The sequence below is a fragment of the Myxocyprinus asiaticus genome, chromosome 31 (assembly GCF_019703515.2).
Source record: "Myxocyprinus asiaticus isolate MX2 ecotype Aquarium Trade chromosome 31, UBuf_Myxa_2, whole genome shotgun sequence".
Taxonomy (NCBI): Eukaryota; Metazoa; Chordata; class Actinopteri; order Cypriniformes; family Catostomidae; genus Myxocyprinus; species Myxocyprinus asiaticus.
The window spans coordinates 32,104,993-32,124,828 of record NC_059374.1 but is presented as its reverse complement, the minus strand read 5'-3'; the positions used below and the strand labels follow the sequence as shown (position 1 = coordinate 32,124,828).

The 19,836-nt window shown below is 39.8% G+C and overlaps 2 pseudogenes; both read left to right on the top strand.

Annotated features, from left to right (window-relative positions):
- Nucleotides 1-8,522: 8,522 nt before the first annotated feature.
- LOC127422152 (olfactory receptor 52B2-like) lies at nucleotides 8,523-9,414 on the top strand (annotated as a pseudogene).
- A 5,792-nt stretch (nucleotides 9,415-15,206) lies between these two features.
- Nucleotides 15,207-15,901, top strand: LOC127422151 (olfactory receptor 52B2-like; annotated as a pseudogene).
- The last annotated feature ends 3,935 nt before the right edge of the window (nucleotides 15,902-19,836 follow it).

Here is a 19,836-nt window from a genome sequence, read left to right as displayed (position 1 = left end):
ATTTCCAGCAGCCATCACCTTATCCTTGAGTAATCGTGCTAAATTGCTAATTTGGTACTAGAAAATCACTTGCTATTATATCAAACACAGTTGAAAGCTATTTAGTTTGTTAAATTAAGCTTAGCATTGTCTTTGTGTTTGTTTTTGAGTTGCCACAGCATGCAATAGACTGGCATGTATTTAGACCAATATTAGGTCAAAAATGGCAAAAAAGAAACCACTTTCTCTAGAAACTCATCAGTCAGTCATTGTTTTGAGGAATGATAAGTACATCAGAGTCTCTAGTTTGAGAAATAGATGCCTCACATGTCCTCAGCTGACAGCTTCATTGAATTCTACCCACTCAACACCAGTTTCATGTACAACAGTAAAGAGAAGACTCAGGGGTGCAGGCCTTATGGGAAGAATTGCAAAGAAAAAGCCACTTTTGAAACAGAAAAACAAAAAGAAAGGGTTAGAGTGGGCAAAGAAACACAGACATTATGGATCTTAAGCCCATTGAGCTTTTGTGCTAGACTGTAAGGTGCGTGAGAAGTGCATGACAAGACAGCCACAGTTTCAAATCAGATATTTGTGCACATATAAAATGTTTAAAATTAAACACAGTGCCTTACAGATGATGCACTCTAATAGAAACGGACTAGAAACTGCAATTTACATGCAAAATCAACACTTGGGAGCCCGAGACACCTCTGGTCTTTGATAAAAGGTCAATGAAAATTGGCGAGTGGTATTTGCATGCCACTCCTCCGGACATACGGGTATAAAAGGAGCTGGTATGCAACCACTCATTCAGGTTTTATGCTGAGGAGCCAAGACAAGGTCCGGACATTTCAGCGGGTAGTTCAGCATTGTGGCAGGAGGGACACAACGTCTCGTTCCCTCCAACAGGGAATGGAGGTTACACAAGTAACCATGACGTTCCCTATCTGTCACTCACTCGACGTTGTGTCGATGTAGTGACACTAGGGGTCCCTATACAAAACACCACAATTGGCTGAACTGTGTTACATGAACTGGCGGTGTGTGGTGGGCAGACCACTGTGTGCCTCATAGCCAGCACACCAGGTCGACGCGTAACCTCCCCCAACATAGTTATGATTGTCGAACGACCCTTTGGGGACAAGTCAACTACCCAAAAGATAGAGACAGGCTAACCCAGTCGTGGCCTCTTTTCCCTTTCTCTTTTTCCACTCCCTAAAAAAGAAGGGGGATTATCTGACTGGGCCGCCAGGTCTAGTCGGGGGGTGTCACTCCAAGGGGAAGACACCACGGAGACCACACCTCGCCCAAAGAGAGAGGGATATTTAAGTGTAAAAATATGTCACATGGTCTTTCCGACCATGTGGAGATTCTTCAAGGTAGATCCTACCCAATGGGGGAGGAGTTACTACAAACATGGTGACTGGGGCAGAGGGGCTCTGCCCAAGGAAAGGGGGATGAGACCCGTGGAGACTGTCACATCAGGGGCGGATTTGTGCCACAGCTGGGCGTTCAGGGGCGGGAGACCACCGCTGGAGCGCCAAACCTGCCAAATAGAGTGGTGGACGGTGGTCGTGATGATGGCCATGCACACTGGATACGTGACCCAGGGAACAAGGAAACCACTCTTGCTGAACTCTTGAGTACTGCAGCCACTTGGGCATGCAGTGCAATTAAATGCAAAGATAACAAAATGATTCTTCTCCCGGCCTTCGACCGGGGATGGAGAGGTCTGCTTACCAGCTCCAGAGCAGCGGGTTTTGTCGTCCCTGGGTCACCCATATCAAGGGCGCTTTGAAGCCTTTCATGGGTTCTTGGTGGCCGCGAGACGGGTGGCATCTGCTTCCTGCTGTGGGCTCCATGCCGGGGCCGGGCCGAAGGGGCGGGCTGCGGTGGAGCCGGTGCAGTCACCACAGGGGGATGCCCTTGGCGACGAGCAGATGGGGCGCGGGATCTTGAGCCGCACCGGGGCAGGATATGTCGGATAGCCTCCGTCTACTGCTCCACAGTCGAGAACTGCTGGGCAAAGTCCTTGATGGTGTAGATGAATAGGCCAGCCTGGGAGATGGGGGCAGCAAGGAACCGTGTTCTGTCGGCCTCACCCATCTCGACCAAGTTGAGCCAAAGTTTGCGCTCCTGGACCACTAATGTGGATATCGTCTGCCGGAGAGACTGCGGTGTGACCTCTGTCGCTCAGAGAGGCAGTTTCTTTAGCGCGTTGGCGGACTTGCAGGAGAGCCATGGCATGCAGGGCGGAGGCGGCATGTCCAGCGGCACCGTAGGCCTTGGCCGTCAGAGATGACATAAACCTACAGGCCTTGGACAGGGGCTTTGGGCACCCACGTCAGGTGGCGGCGCTCTGCAGGCATAGGTGCACCGCGAGCGCCTTTATCCACTGGGGGATTGCCGAATAGCCCTTGGCCACCCCACCATCAAGGGTAGTGAGGGCGGGGAAGCTGAAAAGATCGGGACCAGGCAGTAAAAAAGTGCCTCCCACGACCTTGTCAGCTCTTCATGCACTTCCGGGAAGAAAGGAACGGGGGCGGAGCGTGGCTTTGAGCGGCGCCGCGAGCCCAGGAACCAATCATCAAGCCACGAGGGTTCAGGGAAGAGCGGAGGGTTCCACTCAAGCCAACACCCGCGGCTGTCCGGGAAAGCATGTCGTCATCTCCGCGTCAGCCTGTGACTGGGCAGTCGTCCCTGAAGGGAGGAGCCCAGCTGAGGCTTCCATGTCCGACTGGACAAGCCTGCACTCAAGAGCTCATCACTTTCGCGGGCTCCGAATAAGAGGTCGAACTCGCCGTGAGATGAGCCGTCGGACACATCCGGAAGCACGATCGGGGCAGACGAGCATGCTGGGGAATGGGAGGTCTGCGGGGGGATACCCAGCGGAGGCGGTCCCATTGGGGTCCCCAAATCGCCCCCAGTGCTAGCCGTGCTGGCCTCATACCCATGGGTAAAAGGACCGAGGCGGGGAGCCTCTTGGGTGGCTTGCTTTCTTAGGAAGGCAAGCCGCGACCGCATCGTTGCCATGGACATGTCCTCGCAATGAGTACATGACCATCCACGAACGCTGTCTCCGCGTGAGCAGTGCCCAGACACGAAAGACAGTGATCGTGACCATCAGAAGGCGAGAGATAACGAGCGCAACCAGGAATAACACACAATCGGAAAGGCATCTTTAAAAAGACACGTCTTTAAAAAGACGTTCCGTGTGTGCCGCTCTTTTAGAGAAATATACTCTTTTAGAGAAATATACTCTTATTTCTGCCGAAGCGACCAGGGGCATTCTCTGCAGTGCACCAGTGCAGAGGAGGGAGAAGCCACTGAAATGAGCCGTCAGATCCAGCAGAGGTAAATGAACAGTCGTGGGAATTCAGCTCAGTGAGCACGACCGTTCGGCTCCGAAGAGAAAATCTGAATGAGTGGTTGCATACCAGCTCCTTTTATGCCCGTATGTCCGGGGGAGTGGCATGCAAATACCACTCACCAAATTTCATTGGCCTTTTATCAAAGACCAGAGGTGTCTCGGGCTCCCAAGAGTGACCCCTAGTCTCACTACATCGACACAACGTCGAGTGAGTGACAGATAGGGAATGAAAGCGACACAGTTTCAGTGAAATACACTTTAGTTTGTAAAATGTAAGTTTACTTAATCCATTTGTGTTGGAAAAACATAAATATTTTTTCGTATTTTACATTACTAAAACTGGATGGGGGATTTCCTAAACTGTAAAAAAATTCCGTAATTTTAACAAAAAAAGAATTTAAAAATGCTCCTGTAAAATCACTTTAATTGGTGAAAGGTGCAGTATGTAACAATTTTCATATAATATTCATCTTTTTTTTTTGCCAATGTGTGAATGGCTTGTAGCGCAACTTAAAAAATTAGCCCTTCCCGGACTTCGTAGGTTGCCTATTAAAGCCTGTAGGCTGATTTTCATGTGAAGGGAGGGGGTCGGTTTTGCTGGGAAAATCGCATAAAGTGATGTTTATGCGTGCTCCCAAGAGCCTTCTACTGAATCCCATCTGGTTAAGCGGGAACGTGATTGTAGTGGAGTGAAAACTAGAGTGAACATCGGCAGGGCATTTGATTCCTGGAGGGACCTTCGTTCGGTTTTGAGGATCAAAACCGACCCTGAATTGGCGTTCTTCTTATTGGTCAGGTAAGCTTACATAACTGCAGCTTGATCTTGCCTGCTAACGCTGACGAACTGCAAGCTACCTTGCTTCGTAACTTTCAAATAATTTCAACGATCTTCTCTTTATACTAAAAGATCTATACATATACAGGATCAATTTAAGCAAATACGCTGGTTTTTTGAACGTAGTACAACATATGATATACAAAACATACAATAGTGCAACATAACAGTGCAGTGAAAAAGTGAACTGTCTGGTATAGTTCGGTAGCATGTAGCTGTATGTGTGTACCAGTATGCTATGTTAGCTGGTAAGTAGTTTTAGTTTAGTCTCAAAGTTTGTAGTAAAACAATCATATCTGTGTAATTTTAATTATGCTACCTCATCTGTCAACATGATGCCGGCGAATCACATTCAGTCTCTTTGCACGTTTCGTCATTGTTTTGGCCGATGCTTGCTCGCACGCATCTCTATCGAGTGTGTGCACAAGCGTGAGCACGAGCAACAGGTAGCAGGCTGCAGTTCACTTAACGGCCACAGGTGTCATTAATAACAAGGCTTTCTGAATCTTACATACTGCACCTTTAATAAGACAAAAATTACTATGAAAAACTATAATTGGGGTTCCCAGAAGTCCCTGTGTGACCAGTTACATTTTATTATCTTTTATGGAAATAGATATGTCTTATTTTTTTATATCAGTTATGTACATTGGGGTGTTCTATGTTTTATAAAGTTTATGGAGTTGTTTATTGCATTATTTTAGTGTCATGTGTCGAAGTGTGTTACCCTAATGGTGTTTTGTGTTTGTGTGGGTAACACTATGCACTGTCTCTACATGTGTATTAATTATTGCTCCTGGAAGGAACACTCTTGATGAAGTTTAAATCATAAATTTAACACCAATGACTGCATCGCCAAGGATCCGTCTGTCAAGCTCCTGAAGTTTGCAGACAACACCACTGTCATCGGCCTCATCCGAGATGATGATGAGTCTGCATACAGAAGGTAGGTTGAACAGCTGGCTGTCTGATGCAGTCAAAACAACCTTGAGCTGAACATGCTCAAAACAGTGGAGATGATTGTGGACTTTAGGAGGAACACCCCAACACTGACCCCCCTCACCATTCTAAACAGCACTGTGGCAGCAGTGGAGTCATTCAGGTTCCTGGGTACTACGATTCCACAGGACCTGAAGTGGGAGACACACATTGACTCCATTGTGAAAAAGGCCCAGCAGAGGTTGTATTTCCTTCGCCAGTTGAGGAAGTTCAACCTGCCACAGGTGCTGCTGATACAGTTCTACTCAGCAGTCATTGAGTCTGTCCTCTGCACTTCAATAACTGTCTGGTTTGGTTCAGCTACGTAATCAAACATCAGAAGACTACAAAGGACAGTTCGGACTGCTGAGAGGATTATTGGTTGCCCCCTGCCCCCCCTTCAAGAACTATACACTTCCAGAGTGAGGAAAAAGGCTGGAAAAATCACTCTGGACCCCACTCACCCTGACCATTACCTTTTTGAACTGTTGCCTTCTGACCGAAGCTTCAGAGCTCTGGAAGAGTTTTTTTCCCTCAGGCTATCCATCTCATGAACAGTTAATTGCCCCATTGAGCAATAACTATGTGCAATACACAGCTTAGTCTTTTTTATATTTATCCAACACATCCAACCTCTTCTGCCGTTTCATTCCTCTTGGAAAAAAACTAAAAACAAAAACATTTGCACTGTACATAACAGATAACAGATTTGTATTAGATTACACTACGTATGTGTGTATGTATGTATGTATGTGTGTGTCTGTGTGTGTGTATACTATTTTTTATTTTTTATTATTATCTATGTCTTGCTGTTGTTTTTGTACTGTTTTTGTATTGTTGTACACTGGAAGCTCCTGTCACCAAGACAAATTCCTTGTATGCGTAAACATACTTGGCAATAAAGCTGATTCTGATTCTGATTCTGATAATGTGGCCATCTGTTGTTACTATGGTGTTTAATAATGCAGATGAAAAAAGCACATGAAAAACAGACTTTTGTAGTTCCAGAAGGCTGATATATCAAGTTTATTAGGTTTAATAATATAAATGGTAGTGAACTGTAAATTTACAGTATTTTACAGTAGATATTTTCCCTCAGCATGCTTTACATAAGACTCGATTGGGAGGGTAGATGTTGAAATTAAGAGCTATTTTTTGTACAAAATGAAGAAAGGGGAGATTTGTAAATATTTAATGTTCTGTTCCCTATCTGTCACTCACTCAATGTTGTGTCGATGTAGTGACACTAGGGGTCACCCTTGGGAGCCCCAAACACCTCTGATGTTTGAGAAAAGGCCAATGAAAATTGGCAAGTGGAATTTGCATGCCACTCCCCCAGACATACAGGTATAAAAGGAGCTGGTGTGCAACCACTCATTCAGATTTTTTCTTCGGAGCTGAGTGGTGTTGATGTATTCCACTGCCAATCCATACGCCTCTGTAGAAAGCAAGCAATCTCCGTGGCTGTTGGATTTCATGGTGCATCACAGCGGTTTCTCCCCCTCTCGCACAGATAAGTGCGGAGAACGCCCCTGGGCGCTTCAACAGCGCGCGTTGAGTGCTAAAAGAGTATATTTCTCCCTAAAAGAGTATATATACCCTAAAAGAGTGGGCACTGATGGTCTTTTTCAGTTATGTGCAGTTCCTGGTTGCGGTCATTATCTCTCCGCTTCTAACGGTCACGATCGCTGCCTTACATGTCTGGGCTTGCCCGCACTGTGAGAGCATAACCATGGCCACGTTGCGATCGTGGCTTTCCTTCCTCAGAGGGAAAGCCACTCCAGCCGCTCCCCGCCCCGGCACAAGACCGCGACGGTTAGTGCTGGGGGCGATTTGGGGACTTCAGTCGAAGTAACTCCGCCGGGTGAATCCCCATGGACCTCCCCTTCCCCAGCACACTCGTGCACCCTGGTTGTGTTCAGGGATGAGTCAGGCGGCCCGCCTCAGAGCGGGTTCGACCTCTCATTCGCCGCTCAGGAGGAGGATGAGATCTCGATAGCAGCATCGGAGAGCAGGCTGCTTCAGTTTGATGCGGAACACTCAGCTGGGCTTCCGCCTTCGTGTGTGGTCGCCCAGCCTGAGGCTGACGCAGAGCTGACGGCCAAGTTCTGCTGCTCTCACCACCCTCGATGGTGGGGCGGCCAGGGGCTACACGGACGTTCCCCAGGTAGAGCAGGCGATTGCGGTGCACTTGTGCCTGCAGAGCACCGCCACCTGGCGGAACCATCCTAGGCTCCCATCCAAGGCCTGTAAGACTACGTCGTCTCTGATCTGCATGCCATGGCCCTCCTGCAGGTCCACCAGGCCAAGGCATTGAAAGAGCTGCACGAGGGTGGACCTGGCCCGGGAGTAATGCAGGAGTTGTGCTCGGCGACTGCTTCGTGCAGCAGTTTTCGACGGTAAAGCAGCAGATCAAGGCCATTCAGCACATCTTGGACAGCACCTCTTGGTTCAAGATCGCGCACCCCATCTGCCCATTGCCGCGGTGATTAACCAGTCTTAACATGTTAATTAACTTCACGGTCTAAAACTGTTACTTTAGTTTATGGTAAACGTTTGGCACCTTGTGCTGCCTTGCATTTACCTGGTCAACGGGTGGCAATATACTTGTTATGGGTGTCCAAGATGTGAAATATTGTCTGAATCTGAATGTGTGCATGCCACATTACATCAGCCATTCCCATGGTTAACCCAAAACAAAAACAGCTGAGTTTTCCTGCCCAACAAATATAAATCGGATGATTACAGATGACATAAACCAAGAGCTTTTCAACAGCACTGAAGGATAATCACAAAGTTGACTAAATACTACATTAACTACTTTCGAAATGCAAGCCAACTAAATTACTGAGTAATCTGAATACAGAGTATTGTGAATAAACTTGATGTGAATACTTGACAATTATGAGATTGTAAAAGTCATTATTTTAATTCTCAACAACTGCTTATTTGTTTTGTTTTTCATGAGAACTATTGATTATAATTTAATTATAATAGAGTAATGTGTTTGATTAATTTTTAGATTTGCCATGCGATTGTCACAGCAAATTCTGCATTGCATACTCTGTTATACAGTTGTTACATTTTATTGAATATGTTGGGAGGATTGAACTTGCTTGAAGGTCAACTGCTCTTTCTTTCCAGGTTGTATGTAAAGAAGGAATAAGGCAATACAGCAAAATGAAAAAAATGACAGCTCAACTTTGGAAAGCAACATAAATTCAAAATTCTGATGAGATTTAGATTTCCCCCTATATTGTTAATTACTGTTTATTTACTGTATTGATATTGTAAGCATGTATAGATTCAGTTTGTTCACACTGGCTTTGATGTTTAAGCAGGACATAAATAGGGGAAATGTCCACCATTTATCCTAATGGATCTCTCCTCTCATTTGTGCTGACTTTGCACTGTTTGGATCTACCTGATATGAGCATTTACCCAGCATTCATTGTTGGACTAGTGGCATACTTGTTTATTTTACTCTGAAATGTAACAACTGTTGTCACCATTTGCTTGAACAGGAATCTTCATAAGCCAATGTACATCCTTTTGCTTAACATGTTGATCAATGAAACTATCGGTGCAACAGCTTCTATATCAGCTTCTATATAGTATATGGTCTCAGGACAGATCAATTTCCTATCCTGCATGTTTCCTTCAAGGCTTTTTTATACACTTTTATGGTAACAGGTCTTAAATAATCCTTACTGCTATGGCCTATGACAGGTATATTACAATCTGCAGGCCATTGAGATATGGTGCCATCATGACTACAGATAACCTAGTGAGAGTCATAACTGGAATGTGGCTCTTTAATTTTACAATGATATTTGTACTTTTCTGTTTTCTAATGCCTTACACGATTTGCCAGACGTACATGGCAGTGCTTATCTGATATAATCCATCTATAGTGAAACTCATGGGTGAAGACACACAAGTTGACAACATCTATGGTTTGTTTACCATGGTTTTACAGCACAGCCTTTCTCTTGCTACTGTGGCATTTACATACATTCACATATTAATCACTCATGTTAAAAATAAGCAGTCTGATGCAAAGATCGAGGCAGTTCAAACATGTGGTACACATTTGGTGGTCTTTCTGTTCGAGTTCAACACTCTTTTTCCTCTTATTGCACATCGGTTTGAAAGTGTTCCAGCTCACCTATGCAGAGTGTTTTCTGTATCTATTCTAGTGTTTCCTCCCATTGTGAATCCAATCATTTATGGCTTTAAAACTAAATAAATTGGACAGAAATTGTCACGTTTTAAGAGAAAGATAAGCAGTTTCTGATGTAACCTGATGTACATTTTAACACATTAAACTTGTGTAAAGATGAATGCCTCAGATGCAAGTTGTTGACAATCATTTTTATACATTTATATGTTTATTCATATACAGTTGTAATCTATAAGGAGACAATTCGTTTGACAGCAAAAGTGCAGTATACTGTGCATTTCTTAAAAGCTTTAATGCTTTTTTAACCTCGAAATGTTCTTAACAAAGGCTTTCATTGCCATGGGTGACTAAAGTAAGACAAATATATATATATATAAAAACTACATAAGTAAAAATCACAAAACTCATACAAGATTTAGAAATGTTCACCAGTTTTGCATGTATAATTCAAATGAAGTGAATACTATCCATGTGTATTTGTCATCATATTTTAATTTAATATGTGTTTTACTATGGCTTATAACCTTATTACATTAACCTTACTGTAAATTGTAAATATATAGATAGGGATGTCCCGATACAATTTTTTTGAGACCGAGTACGAGTACTGATCTTTTATATATATATATATATATATATATATATATATATATATATATATATATATATATATATAATAAAATTACTATTTATTTATTATTATTAGTTGTAGTAGTAGTAGTTTTACAGTGAATATTAAATTTCGGTCATACTTTTTTAATTAACATTGAGCTTTATTTTGGGGGATCTTTTATTTTGAGTGTTTCTGTGTTGTTATGACCAAATTGCTCTGAGTTATGTGGAGCTTGCCACTCTGGAAAATCCAGTCCCTACATGACTTAAAGTGATATTAAACTACAAAGGCTGCTATTTAATTAAATAATTAGGAGGCGGAACAGGTAATAGAAATGCGGGACTTTGGAGCTGCCAGTGAGAAGCAAGAAAAAAATGTGAAAAGACATGAGGTATGCATGAATGAACTAAGTGAAATATAATACTTTGCTGAATGTTTATTTTAATATGGAAGTGCAAATGAAAATATGACAAATAAAAAATATATGTTTGTATTGTTTTAAATGCTGTTATTCTTATGTTGGTCTTGCAGTATATTATAAGTCAATAGTAAATGTAAATAGAAAAAAAATCAGCTCTTAACCTCATGCTTAAATGTAATGTAGCTTGATCTCTGTTAGGTTCAATGCTAGCTAGTCTCTAAACAAACATGGCGTTGTTGCAAAATGAAATGCATGATGGTAAATTAATTTTAAAGAACTTTGAAAAAAGAGAAAAATCCAAGGCACTCACGTGGTATGAATTAAAAAGCCTTTATTTAACCGGGCTACAACATCTAAAATGGCCAACACGTTTCGGCTAAGAAAGTCATCATCTGAAGGGTGTTACAAAGGATGTAACACCCTTCAGAACCAAATCTACATTTCTTCCAAATAATTTAAACCCTACACTCAATACCTTCATCAAAAAAGTAACATATGAAGTGGATCATCTTTTTGCTAAACAACAAAGATCTAAACATCACAATCTGACGAAAGACAAGTCCCAGGCATTAAAATGGCTTGCAGAGAACAAGGAGATAGTTGTGAAACCGGCTGATAATGGAGGAGCTGTTGTAGTGTGGGGAAAAGATCAGTATATTCAGGAGGAACAATGACAGCTGACCAACCCTGAGTATTATCAACCTTTGACTTCAAATCCCTTGGAAAAGATGAAAAAAAGAACTCACAGACCTTCTATCTACAGCAAAGGATGAAAAATTAATCTCTCATAAGGAACATGATTTTTTACTCTGTAAAGACCCTCATATTCCATCCTTTTACATATTGCCCAAGATTCGCAAGAATCAAGTAACTCCACCAGGTAGGCCTATATTCAGTGGCAACGATTCTTTGACTGAACCGGCATCTCAGTATGTTTTTTCATGCAACCGTTTGTGCCTGGTCTTCAATCGTTCATTCAAGAAAGCACTTATGTGCTAAACAGAATTAATGACATTAAGAATATAGGAACTTCTTTCTTAGTCACAATGGATGTAGAATCTTTGTATACTAATATTGACCATGCAGACGGGCTTGATGCCATTGAACACTTCTTGAGCAGTAGACCTCCTGAAAATATGCCACATACTGCTTTTATTCTACAATTAACTGAATGGACTATTAAGAACAATGTTTTTATTTCAAGACCAGTTTTACAAAGAAGTAAAGGGTTCGGCTATGGTTGCTTGTTTTGTGCCAAATTATGTAAACTTATTCTTAGGATTGTGGAAAAGAGGTTTATTTATTCCTCAACCAACCCGTTCCTTTATAAAACTGCACGGAGGGGCAGATATATTGATGATGTCTTTTTGATTTGGTCAGGTTCAGAAAATAACTTCATACTTTTCATGAATTTGTTAATGGTATCAACAATAATTTGAAGCTTGGAATATTCATTGATTTTGAAATTCAGTTGAATGAAATGTTTTATAGATTCAAACAGAGGGGATGTGACTCACAGACTCTCACATGCGCTACTGAAAGGGTCATATCTATTACAGAGAGCAACTTCTGAAGAAAATAAACTTAACAATGGCATTCGAATAATCAGGTGCATTTAGTGACAGCCTATAGTCGTGAAGCAGCACAAATAAAACAAATCATTAAATCTAATTGGAATATTGTCATCAGTGATAATGTTCTTCATGCTGTCTTTCAGGAAATGCCATTTGTTAATTACAGACATGCACCTACTATTAGGGCTAAGGTTGAATAAGGTTCAAGAAGAGGTGGTAATAGATTAAAAAGTCTACTTCAACGAGAACGTTTTTGGGTATATGCACTCCGTGCCACTACGTTATCTGGTGTTAATGAAGAAATAGACTTTACACCTTTTTTGTATCTTATAAATATTGATATGAATTAACATATGTGTGTGTGTGTGTGTGTGTGTGTGTGTGTAATTTTTGTTGTTGTTGCTGTTGTTTTAAGTGTACTATCTGTTAATTTTTACTTCATCTGTATATTTGGCAACCTTACAGCTAGTTTGTGAGCCACTCCCACTTGTTGATTAGCTGTTGATGTTTTCACTGATGGCCAAGACTATATATTGTGCCTCTTCGTACAGGGGAATTGTACCCTAATGAAGGCTTTCTTAGCCGAAACGTGTTGGCCGTTTTAGATGTTGTAGCCCGGTTAAATAAAGGCTTTTTAATTCATACCATGTGAGTGCCTTGGATTTTTCTCTTTTTTCAAGGATTTTTGTTACCCCTTTTTCCAATGAGCTCCAGTGGCTATGCTTTTTTGATCCCTTTGTAGCACACCTAGTTTTTCTCTATTTTTTATTTTATTTTTTCTCTATTTTTTTTCTTCTTTTTTTTTCTTTCTCTTTTTTACTTAATTTTTAAGAAATAAGAATAACTTCTATATTCCTCTCTATTCTCATATATTCAGTGTGGGTTTGTGTAAATCAAGGGAGTGCACATTGTTTTGCACTTAGATGTCTATCAGATGTAATAAATGTAATGTTTAAAATAAAACATGATTCTTTGTAGAAATAAGTAGATATAAGTACTTCAAATATAGTTTAGTGGCTTGTAAGAAATATTTATGGCAATAATTTTTTCTAATTTCTCCCACCTCTGGCAGTGCTTTTCTCGGCTGGTTTCATACATATTATATCATGGTATGTTCGAATACTTGATTCTTATTGGCTGGAGTGTGTGCATTTAAACCGCTTAATGCAGAGGTAGTTCTAGTCAGTTTTAATCACCGCTCTGTATTAATGCGGCTACTCTACTGTCCTTTGTAAAGATACACTGCAAGAGTTTTATGCCTTTATTCAAACAACCTCCTGACTGTCAGGACCTGACGTGAATATAATCTCAGAGCTGGGATTAACCGTCACATCACAAAACAAAATCAAGTGGCATCTTTAAATCAACTGTGAAGTGCTACAGGAAACCCGGAAAAGGTTTTCATCAGCACCCTATTACTCACAAAATGCTCTTGTAAGGAATGTATGGTTTGACATTCAGCTGTTTGGCACGGAGGTGGAGAGAAGCTTACCTGGACCTAAATGTGTCTTTTGCTGTCCGGCAAAATGAGGCAAGATGATTTATATTGTGTGATAAACATCATCTAATATTGCTGCCCTGCTCAACATGTGCACCTATAGCTGCTAAAGGGTGCTTGACAAGTAAATTACAAAGAATACGTAGCTTACAGCTAGCTGTTAGTTAGCAGTCTAACAGAATATGAGTGAGTGGCAAAACATAAATAAATAAAAAAAAGTTGACTGGCAACAAATTTACATTTATGTTTGAAATACATGTAATTTAGCACATCTCCAGGAAAAGCAGGTACAAATAAACAGCTATTGTTACCAGAAAGCACCTAGTAAGAACTGTAGTGAATATTCATAAGAAAAAAAGGAATATATATTAAAATGAATTAATGAATGAACGTTACATTTATGTAGCACTTTTCTGACACTACACTCAAAGCACTTTACACAGTGAACAGGGGACTTTCCTCAACCACCACCAGTGTACAGCATCCACCTGGATGGTACGATGGCAGCCATAGTACACCAGTATGCTCACCACACACCAGCTATTGGTGGAGAAGAGAGTGTAGAGTTACAGAGCCAATTAATGGCTCTATAACTCTACACCAACTCTGGCCATGATTGAGAAGGGCCAATGAGGGGAATTTGGCCAGGACACCGGGGTTACACCCCTACTCTTTACGAGAAGTGCCCTGGGATTTTTTTTTTTTTCTCCCCTTTTCTCCCCAATTTGACATGCCAATTTCACAATGCGCTCAAAATCCTCGTGGTGGCGTAGAGACTTGCCTCAATCCAGGTGGCGGAGGAAGAATCTCAGTTGCCTCCGTGTCTGAGACAGTCAATCCACACATCTTATCACGTGGCTTTTTGAGCGCGTTACGGCGGAGACCTAGCATGTGTGGAGGCTCACGCTATTCTCCACGCCATCCACACACAACTCACCACGCGTCCCACCGAAAGCGAGAGCGAGAACCACATTATAGCGACCACGAGGAGGTTAACCCAATGTGACTCTACCCACCCTAGCAACCGCGCCAATTGGTTGCTTAGGAAACCTGACTGGAGTCACTCAGCACGCCATGGATTCGAATTTGCTGAGCTACCCAGGCCCCTGTGCCCTAGGATTTTTAATGACCACAGAGAGTCAGAACCTCGGTTTAACATCTCATCTGAAGGACGGTGCCTTTTTACAGTATAGTTTACTGGTCTTTTCACACAGTCCATGAGTATACAGTAAATCAGATGGCAACAGACATCAGCAAAGACTTTTTAACAGCACTAAAGGATGATCACTTAAGGTGGCTAAATACTACATGTCCTGCTTTTGATATGTTAGCCATATGAGATGCAGCTCTACTAGTTAACTTGTTGATTAATTTAATGTGAATACTTGTGAAACATTACAAATGGATTACAAACAATATTTCAAATCTAAATAACCACTTAATGGTTTAAGAACTCTCTTCCATGAGGACTGATGATTATAATTTAAGTGTTGTAAAGTAATGTACTTCATTAATCTTATGTCATGACACCTGGATGTTTCAAAGTCTGTTTTGCATATTCTTTAATGCAGTTGTTTAATTTAGTTTAAAATTTTGTGGATGATATAAACTTCTGTAATTAAAAGTTTATTGCTTCTTTTTTCCAGGTTGTTAGTAAGATTTTACTGGATTATACTGGATATGATTATACTGGATACGGACAGCAACATAACTTTTTTTAAGAGATTTTACTTAGATTAAAAATGACTGTTTATGTATATTCGCTTGAACAGGAATATTTATAAGCCAATGTACATACTTTTACTTAACATGCTAATTAATGACAGTCGGTGCCACAAAGTTTTCCCCTCAACTGCTATATAGTATATGGTCGCAGGACAGATCAATTTCCTACCCTGCATGTTTCCTGCAAGGCTTGTTTGTGCACATGTATGGTGGTGTCTCTCATGTAATTCTTACAGCTATGGCCTATGACAGGTATATTGCTATCTGCAGCCCACTGAGATACAGTGCCATCATGACCACTAATAAGTTGGTGAAAACCATAACTGGAATGTGGCTTGTTCATTTTATTATTATATTTGTGCTTTTCTGTCTTTTAATCCCTTAAAAGATTTGCTAGACATACATGGCAGAGCGTATCTGCTATAACCCATCTTTAATAAAAATCATGTGTGAGAACACACAAGTGAACAATAGCTACGGCTTGTTTATCTTAGTTTTATACCACTGCTTTTCCCTTTTTGTTGTGGCATTTACAAACACTCATACTAGTCACTTGTGTTACGAATAAACAGTCAGATGCAAAAATGAAGGCAGTTCAAACATGTGGTACTCATTTGGTGGTCTTTCTGTTCTTGGATTTCAACACTTTTTTCCTCTTTTTGCACATCGGTCTGAAAGTGTTCCAGCTCACCTACACAGAGTGTTTTCTGTATCTATTCTAGTGTTTCCTCCCATTGTAAATCCACTCATTTATGGTTTTAAAACTAAAGACATTAGACAGAAAAATTGTCACATGTTTTACGAGAAAGATAAGCAGTTTCTGAAATAAACTAAATCTATGTAAAAATGATATCATTAAATATAATTTGATATTCTGTTATATGCATGATTTCATTTCACAAGTGCCTCAGATGAAAGTTGTTGTTGTTTAAATAATTGATTAAACAATTTTCATGCTTTAATCTGTTTATTCATACAGTAATCTACAAGGAGCTGTGTTGTTTGACAGCAAAAGTTCAGTACTTAAGAAACCATTACTTTGTTTTTAACCCTTGAAATGTATTTAACAAAGACTTGAAAATGAAATGAATATTGTCTATGTGAACTTTGACAGTTTTACAATTAACTATGTTAAATATGTCTTAGATTTGGATTAGTGTGCAAACAAGCAACAGGGAGCACAAATACATATCAAACGAAACAAACCAGACAAAAGCATGCATTGAGACATTTTCCTAACCAAAGTTAAATTCAGATTGCAGCATTGGTCAGATACATCAATCAAAACCAAATCCAAAAATGTATTAACGCAGCATATCGTCTAGTAAAATGCAGTTAACTCCGTTACTTTAGTTTAAATTAAAGATTTTTCTCATACTATTTTAATTTGGATAGGACAGTGAATGTACTGTATCTAGTAGAGAAGGCTGTTTGAAACACATCCATTTAAAAAATGTATGACACCCAGTGTTGTTGGTTCACTATCATGCAGCATGATACACTTTGATGATACAGTGTTTATGGCATGGCATGAAGCAGGGTTTCATTTATCAAGTGAGTATTTTTCTTAGTGATAAACAAACATCCTGTTGATAATATTCTCTAGGCCCCAGTATGAAACTGTAACAATTGTCTCAGAGAGCAGATCAAGGATCTATGTAAATGCAGCACTATTATGAGTAAAACAACTGCATGAAATAATTATTCAAAGCAAAATACAAGAAACAGGAATCTGAAACAAGATAGCATATGATACAAGGCAATACAGACTCAAAAAGGACAATATCTGTCAAAGACAAAGGCAAACAAGAGGTCTGTATACTATATACACACATGAAGTGATGAACAATCAAGAAACCTTGATAAAATTAAGACCAGTTGGCCTCCCAGCTATAAATGACAAACAAAAGGCGACATCAAAACGACTAAGTATCTGAGTATGTTAGTGGCAGACCACAGTGGGCCTGGGCTGTTCTGTGATACTGAGGTGGCACTGGGCTGTGACTGTGATCTGAAGGTAATGTACTACAACAACACCCACGGTTAACCCAAGTAAACAGAGGAGTTTTCTGCCCAACACAGTCCATGAGCACAAATCAGATGATTAGCCTACAGATGTCAATAAGGATTGAGGATCAATATGGATTATTTTGTAAATGTAAGGAGCAGGTACTTTTTCATGAACAGAAGAATCTCTGCATGTTAACATATACAGCCCTATGAAATCTGTTTAATTTTTTTCCAAATTCCGTTTTACTTATCCACAAATTCCATGTTTTCTGAGTTTCATTTTCAACAGTTTAAATAAAATAAATTTTATCATTAAAATAGTGATCAAGTGATGCTCCATTTTCCCAAATGAATACTGTAAACACAAAATCAAAACTGTATTGGGGATATCAGGGCTAGTTGTCACATAAGGTATATCTTAGTAACTAATATGTTAAGACATTATAAGTGGTTTTGGATGTTGGTTTCAAACAGTTGAAACTTTTCTTAAATAATTTTTACGAATTCGATCCACCAAACTAAAATTTAACTAATGAAGGTAGATTTTAACAGTCTGAACTGTGTTTTGAGGAAAATAATATTTTTAATTTTCATAAATGTCAAGTTGTCACGTATTTTAAATGTTCTGGTAAAACTTTACAATAAGGTTCAATTTGTTAACATTAGTTAACAACATTAGTGAACAATGGACAATGCTTATGAAGCATTTATTAATCTTAGTTGATGTTAATTTAAACATATAGTAATAAATTTTTTTCATCAAAAGTTGTATTTGTTAACATTAGTTAATGCACTATGAACTAACATGAACTAACAATGAACAATAGTATTTTTATTAATTAACATTAACAAAGATAAATAAATGCTGTAAAAAATATATTGTTAATTGTTTGTTCATGATACTTAATGCATTAACTAATGTTAATGAATGGAACCTTATTGTTGTCACGGTTTGTACAGAGAAGAGATGAGAGAGTGAGGATCCAAATGCAGAACTTTAATTTGAACAAAAGAAAAGGACACAATGAACAAGGTAAACATACAAAGAAGAAGGTAACAAAAAAACTCAACAGCAGTATGCTGGAAACTAACACTCTACATACAAACAAGAACCGACCATGGGCATATATACACACAAGGGTCAACAAAATGATGAGGAACACCTGTGATACAATTAGGGCAGTGGAACAGACTGGTTTTAGAAAAAATGAGTCATCACAGTAGTAATTAGCACTCGCTGAGAAGTTACATCTCACGACTTGAATGCAAATGCTACATCCGAAAACACTGGTAAAGCCCACTGCTTATATTAGGCTGACTGTAGGCTTGATATGACTGTTAATTTACGGAAAACGTGGGGCAGTTCTACGCATTGCTTGTGCACCTAAAACCCTGATGCGTCCATGTGTTATCATTTAAAAAAAACAAAGCGGTATCATAAAAATTTATTTAGTACTACCTTGAAGGAGCTATTTGACAACAGATACTCTCATTTATTCCACAAGACAAAAATAGTAACTGAATTTAAACAAATGATCCTGTTCTTAAGTTTGCATTCCATTGGTTCTAAAAGGATTACTCACCCCTGTGTTGTTAATATTTTCTTTCTTATTCTTAACACAAAGGGAGAAATTGAAGGGGAAAAAAATTTGCTCAGTGATGTCACACATTGGCAGTTTATGGTGACCACTTCTTCAAGCTTCAAAAGGATGCAAAAGTATAATTCAGAAGTCTAACAAATTATTGTATGCGACTCATATCTTGTTCTAAAGGAATACGATAAGCTTTGGTGAGAAACAAACCGAAATCTGATGTATTATTAAGTGAAACTCTTCACCGACCATTGATCTCCTGTGCACATTCAGGAGACAGACTGCACATGAGCTTTAGAGCTACTGGCACAAGAGCAAACCCTTTAATATGGTGTGTTGCTTTCTCTATGATTAATGACTATTTGTGTAATAAATGTCCCTGCTTTGTCCTGAGCTGTGAAGCTGCCCACTTTTCTTAAGAAAAACATTGTACATTCTTTGGTTTCCCAGCATCCTCTGCAAATTTGTGTTCTCCCCAACAGTGGCTAAATGATATAGACATCCAGCTTTTAACACTTAGGACAATTTATGGACACATACACAACTATTACAAAAGGTGCAAACATTCATTAATGCTCAAGAAGTCAACACAAGGACCAAGAACCAAGGGGATGCAAACTTTTAAACAGGATGATTTGTGTAAATTATAGTACATTTTGTGTAATGTAGCTTTTGAAGGACAGTACTACATAAAATATATAATCTTTTATCTTTTATATTTGCGTATATTCTGAAAGGGGTGTGAAAACGTATAGGCCTAAAACAAAAGGGGTATGCAAACTTCTGCAATATATAGTTTGTGAAAATGTATATTTTATTTTATATTTAGTTTTTCACTATTTAGCTTTTTTTAATTTACAAATTCCACGTAGCCTATTCTATCCATATAATTTCATATTGCATGTGTAATTATGAGTAGATTTGTCATGTCAGATTTTAATTCAAAATTCACAACATTGGAACCTAAAATTAAAAATACAATCCCCACATCTCAACATTTAAAGGAATGTTTTGGGTTCAATACAAGTTAAGCTCAATCAACAGCATTTGTGGCA